We start from the raw sequence: 6609 nt of genomic DNA, 5'->3' as shown, positions 1-6609 counted from the left end.
CACCGCAGCGGCATATTTGGCATGCTTGGACAGAGTACTCAAGGCTTCCATAGCACCTCGAGTTCTGTTCAAACTTTATTATCCGACGCAGGGCGACGATGCAGCCTCGCCTTTAGGCCAGCATTGACTTAGTCCCACCCACCGTATCAGATCGCACACCGCCCTCGGGCGCAAGACGCACCGCCTCGCTGGCGTGCTTCGCCCGCCCGCCAGAAGAACCGGGCAATACATTCTCCTCCGCCAGCGAGGCTGGCGTGTTCATGCGATGACCAGAGAGGATGCGCAGCGGACCGATGGATCCGTTTTCCGCGGTATGATTTCTATTTATGCCTTATCTCGGTATACTGATAGATACTGTAGCTCGCATTCATTTATATCTCGTACTTTTATGCGGGAGGTTGGTAGATTACCTACTTTCGGACCCCAAATATTGATCGCTCTCTACCGTCTGCTGATACTTTAGAAGTCACCAGAGGTCGAGGTGCCCGTTAGATTTTGGCAACCTAATACTTAGATGGATCTTTTAGTATTAGAAATGGTCGATTTTGATATTATTCTTGCATGGACCGCTTGTCAAGATATCATGCCACGCTTGATTCGCTGACGAGGGTGGTCACATTTTGGCCTCCGAACCAACCCTCGTGGGATTTCACCGCATCGAGACGACGGATATCAATCATTTCGCGATACAGCTCGAGGTTGATGTCACATGTCGCTGTGGTTTTCTGTTATTTGATCGATCGAGGACAACAGCCTCGCAGCCTCCGACGCTCGCCAGTACTGAGTACCCAGATGTGTTTCCAGAGGAGCTGCCAGGTCTGCCTCCCAGAAGGCAAGTGGAGTTCGCTATTGAGCTTATTCCGGGGACCGCACCGACATCAAAAGCTCCGTATCGTATGGCACCAAAAGAGTTGAACGAGCTGAAGGTTTAACTCCAGGAGCTTTTGGATAGGGAATTTATTCGCCCTAGTGTTTCTCCATGGGGTTCACCGGTATTATTTGTCAAGAAAAAAGACGGTACCATGAGGTTATGTATTGACTACAGACAGTTGAATGCAGTGACCGTTAGAAATAAATATCCTTTACCACGGATCGAGGATTTGTTTGATCAGCTCAGAGGTACATCAGTGTATTCTTAGATTGATCTGCGATCCGGATATCATCAGTTGAGGGTCAGAGACTCAGATATCCAGAAGACAGCTTTCCGTACAAGATATGGTCATTATGAGTTTTTGGTAATGCCATTTGGGCTTACTAATGCTCCAGCGGTGTTTATGGATTTTATGAACCGCATATTTCTGGAGTATCTTGATCAGTTTGTTATCGTTTTCATTGATGACATATTGGTCTACTCGCATTCCGAGGAGGAGCATGCACAGCATCTTCGTATAGTCTTGGAGATTCTTCGACGACATCAGCTGTACGCGAAGTTCAGCAAGTGTGCGTTCTGGCTATCCTCAGTCGGTTTTCTGGGACACGTGGTTTCTAGCAGAGGTATTTCAGTAGATCCTCAGAAGATCGAGGTTGTCACCAGTTGGGAGCAGCCGAAGTCAGTTCAGGAGATTCGTAGTTTTCTGGGATTGGCCGGATATTACCGACGTTTTGTCGAGGGTTTCTCGCGTATTGCTATGCCGCTGACACGCCTTACCAGGAAAGGCGTGAAGTTCACGTGGTCCGAGGATTGCGAAACCAGCTTTCAGGAGCTGAAGTGGAGATTAGTGTCGGCTCCAGTTTTGGTTTTACCTTCTGGAGAGGACGGATTTGTACTCTACACCGACGTGTCTCTTCAGGATTTGGGCGCTGTTCTGATGTAGCACGGCCCTGCTGGGTTCACTTGGTTACCAAGGATTCATAAACTCTAATACTTAAGCCTGGAGGTTTAGAGTTCGAATCCTGGGGAGGTAAAAATCCACTGACCAGGGGTGGAAAGTCCTAGTGAGTAACGACACGGCCAAGGGTCGTCGGTCGACGATAGTAGAGGTCGCCAAATGGGCCGACAACATAAGGGCCGACGGTCGATGACATGAGAGGTCGCCAAATGGGCCGCCAAATGGGCCGCCAAATGGGCCAAGAGGGTCGGGTCGTTACAGTAAAAACCTTACTCAACCCTTGGGCCACAGTGCCCTTGCAGTTTATGATGACCCCGCAGTTCTCGCGATGCGCTTGGTTAGCTGATCAGATCAGGGGTTGCCTACGCAGAGCTACTTGCCCGGACGGTCCGAGCAAGCAACACCCCCACAGGCCCGCTTGATACTCCTCTGATCTGACATTCACTTCTGCTGACCTGCCTTGTCTCATTCGCGACCCTTTTGAATTGCCTGGCTTCTGTAGCTTTATGAAACTTTCCGCCTAGCCTCGGGCCTTTCATGAAGAATGCCCCCCTTTTTTGGGGCCATGCCCCTTCATGATTACCTCGCCATGTCAACATTAATGCGCTCACTCTCGCGATGACACCTGTCCGGCACCTTTATTGCTCACACCCCCTGACGCCAGCTTTCGACCCTTTTTCGCACCCTCCGGCGCTTACTTCCCATCTGACGGCGCTGGGGCGTATTACCCAAAAAGATACTTGGCTCGACTCTCGATGTTTCCTAGGAATGAATGGGCTCTATAAACCCTAAAGGCAGTCCGCCGTCTTCACTTCGACGCTTCGCTATCCTCTTTCTCTTGTTCGTGGCCGCTTCTGGTAGTGCAACTTCTTGTCTTCCTGCTCGCGCCTGACCTGTGATTCCTCTTGTCTCCGACCTCCTCCTTTGCTTACTCCTCACAATTATGGACGGTAAGGAAACCTTCTGGTATTCAAGCTATATCTCTGATCTGGACCATCACGACTTGTCTCTACTGCAATCCCATTTGAAGCTAGACTCCTCGTATGAGCTTCGCCTCCCTTTGTCCACTGAACACCCCTCTTCTCCTCCCGAAGGTTTGATCACCGTCTTTAGGGATCAAGTCTTAGGCGGCCTTCGCTTTCCTTTACACCGTTTCTTCTCCGAGTTATGCCAGTACTGCGGCCTCAGTATTTCTCAGTTTGCCCCTAACGTATTCCGAGCCGTCTGTGGAACCATCATCTTGTGCCGCATTTACCACATTCCTTTGACCGCTCGCTTATTCCATCATTTCTATTCCTTCCGGCGGGCCGAGGCGGGGGTATTCAACGTTCAGGCCAGGCCGGGCTATAAGTTTTTTGATGATTTACCTTCTTCCAATAAAGGTTGGAGATCTCGCTTTTTCTTCCTCAAGCCCCCCGTCCCCTTAGCCGGGCCTTCCCAATGGCGTCCCATCCTTGCTTCAGACTTCCCTTCGCATGTTCATGAACCTGCCTGCTCCGCAGCTGCGGACAAGCTGAGCGGTGTTGTTGTTCACTTGTCTGTACTAATGCTAGAAGGCATTCTGTACGCTTTTGGTCTTAGTCCTGTTTCCACAGAAATCGGAGCTCCTTTTGGTAAGTTGTTACTTTTTATATGCCGCTCTTCGCTAACTGAGGTGCTTTTTTCTCTTATTCTTGTAGTGGCTGCCATCCTCCGCTCTTTTGCCAATCAGGAGACACCCTCGGTGGCCGTTCTGCAAGCTCTGAATGAGGAGCTAACACAAGGCCTATCTTCTGACCCCGCTGCTTCCGTCGGTCCGCAGCCTTCGGGACCCCAACCCTCAGAGACGGTAGTCACCTCGGCGTTTATTGAGCCACCTGCCCCCAGCCCTGCAGACTCAGCCCTGAGCCGTCGCCAACAGGGCAAGTGCCTTCGCTCCCTCCTACTATGAAGCTGCGCCTTACACGCAAGGGCAAGAGAACGGCCCCAGTCACCGCAACTTCTCCTCCACCTCCTCGCCGTCAACGTGTAGTGAGTATCTCTTCCCCCTCTAGGTCCTCAGATACGAGCTCGACCCAGGAGACAAGCTTGACCCGGGAGAAGGCCTCTGATCTGGAGGTGGCAGACCCGTCATTGGACCTGACAGCTCTGGTACCAATCCAGGGTGTATTACTTCCCCCGCCTTCGTCCTCTGGCGATCAGCCTCTAGGTTTGCTGACTCCCCCAGCCTCTCCTCTTCTTGAGCCTATGAGCTCAGCCATGCCGACTATGAACCTGCCTCCCGCAGACCTAGCTTTCGAGGCTTCCTAGAGACTTCCTTCAGAGATCGACCCGTCTTACGCGTCTGCTGCCGACCTGTCTTCTATCTTTGGTAGGGTCGATTTCTATGGGGACTTGGCCACCGCCAGGCAATCAGCTAACCGCCAATTCTGGGAGAGCAGTTCCCCTTTGGAGGGGTTTGATCAGATTGCTCGTTCCTTGGTAGCGGTAAGCTCCTCTTCTTCCTCTACTGGGTATTCATAGGCTTCTATAACCCCCTTTCCCTTCCTATGGCCACCTGCAGACCTGTTCCGCGAGTCTGAGTGTCGTTCAGCGAGCGGCCGAGCTTCAGCGAGAGAACGCGGTGCTCAAGGCACGTCTTCAGGAACTAGAGCCCCCTGCGGCTTCCTCAGCTCCTCCTGAGCCTTCTCTTGGAAGTTTGGATGCTTATCTGCATGCCGCCGGGGAATCTGCGGCCTCTGCTCGAGCCATTTCCCATGCCACCTTCGATAAACTTCAAAAGTTGGAGGCGGCTTTAAAGACAAGTGAGTTTTCCTTGGCTTCTGAAGCGGATCATCATCAAGCGGCAGTTTCTGAGCTGAAAGACAAAGAGGCAGAGCTGCTCTCCCAATCAGCGGAGTTGAGACTGCTACAGCAAAGTCGGGAGCTCCTGCAAATAGGGTTGGCCGATGCCCAGGCCCTGGCTAGTGCTCCCGCTAGCCGGGAGGCGACCGTGCGGACTCAGTGGGAAGCTTGCCAAAACATTCTTCTATCTTTGCAAGCGGAGCTCTCGCAGGCCCAGGAAGCAGTGTCCCAGAGCCAGAGCGATTTATCTGTGGCTCGCGCTGAGGCTGCCAAGAACAAGAACAGCCTGGAAGTGTACCAGGCCGGTGAACCAGGGCGGTTGAAAGCCTACAGACTGGCCTATGTCCGCTCTTCCTTTTTCCTCCAAAAGCTGGGGCGCTGGATGTGTTAGAGTGTATACTAAAAGCCTAGCTTTTGGTATACACATTTATCTAGAAATAAGAATCACATTGGTCAAATGTTTACATTTATGATAAATGTAGTTGCTCAATTAATTTATATTGTAGATAACATGGTGTGTGGTGTCACACACAGAAGATCATGTTATCGGTTCCTTATAAATTATAAACAGTAGCTCACGACCAAGATGGAAAGGAACAAACCATTGGAAGGTCGTAGTGTAATTAGGTATTAGTTTATCTTAACTATATAATTACACTAGTACACTTAGAGTGTATTGAGTAGGACCATTTGAGGTCGTGCCTTTTATACTGACTTTATGAAGGAACAAAGACCTCAGTTATTATGGAAGTGTGTGCTCTTAATCCTAATATAATAACAAGCACATATATTTGATATTTATTTCTTTAATTTATCAATGGGTGAGATTTAGTTCAATAAATCAATAAGCCCGATAAGTTGGGAAATGATATCACTTATAGTGTGTGTTGTTGATTATAGAAGGAAACTGTGTCCTAGTGATCTAGGTTGAGAATGTCCCCAATAGGAGCTCATAAGGATTGTCATGTTAAACCCTGCAGGTGGACTTAGTCCGACATGACGATGAAGTTGAGTGGTACTACTCTTGGAGCTAGATATTAATTAAGTGAGTTGTCAGTAACTTACTTAATTAGTGGACATTGTTATCTTAAACACGGGAGACTAACACACTCATAATAAGAAGGAGTCCAAAATGTAATTTGGGATTGGTGCGGTAGTTCAATAATAGTTCTTTAGTGGAATGAATTATTATTGATGAAATTAAGTTGTGTGTTCGGGGCGAACACGGGATGCTTAATTTCATCGGGAGACCAAAACCAATTCCTCCTCTCGGTCCCTATCGTAGCCTCTAGTATATAGAGATTTATACCCACCGCATACCCACCTTCTTACCCATCCAATGGGGCCGGCCAAGCTAGCTTGGAACCCAAGCTAGGGCCGGCCAAGATCAAGTGGATGAGTCATGTAGGTGGCCGGCCAAAGCTTGGGTCCCAAGCTTAGGTGGCCGGCCACTAGAATATTAAAAAGGATTTTTATTAAAATTATTTCTTATGTGGATATCATGATTTTAAAAGAGAGTTTAAAAATTAAAAATTTCCTTTTATAATTTTCTACAAAAGATTAAGAGAAGAGATTAATCTCTTTCCTTATTTGTAGTTTAAAAGGATGGTTTTAATTTTTGGTAAAAACTTTCCTTATTTGTAAATCATCTACATGTTTAAAAGAGAGTTTAAAATTTGAAATCTTTCCTTATTTGTTGATTAAAGGAGGATTTTAAATTTTAAGAAAACTTTCCTTTTTAAACCATGTTCATGATTTAAAAGAGAGTTTAAAATTAAATATTCTCTTTTATAAGTTTCTACAAAAGATTAAGAAAAGATTTGATATCTTTCCTTATTTGTAGATTAAAAGAGATTTTAATTTTTAGAGATAACTTTTTTTTTATCCACATGTTTAAAAGAAAGATTTTAATTTATTAAATTTTCTTTTTATAAACCAATCATGAAGGGATAAAAAT

The sequence above is a fragment of the Zingiber officinale genome, chromosome 6A (genome assembly GCF_018446385.1).
Source record: "Zingiber officinale cultivar Zhangliang chromosome 6A, Zo_v1.1, whole genome shotgun sequence".
Taxonomy (NCBI): Eukaryota; Viridiplantae; Streptophyta; class Magnoliopsida; order Zingiberales; family Zingiberaceae; genus Zingiber; species Zingiber officinale.
This window is presented reverse-complemented; position numbering follows the sequence as displayed.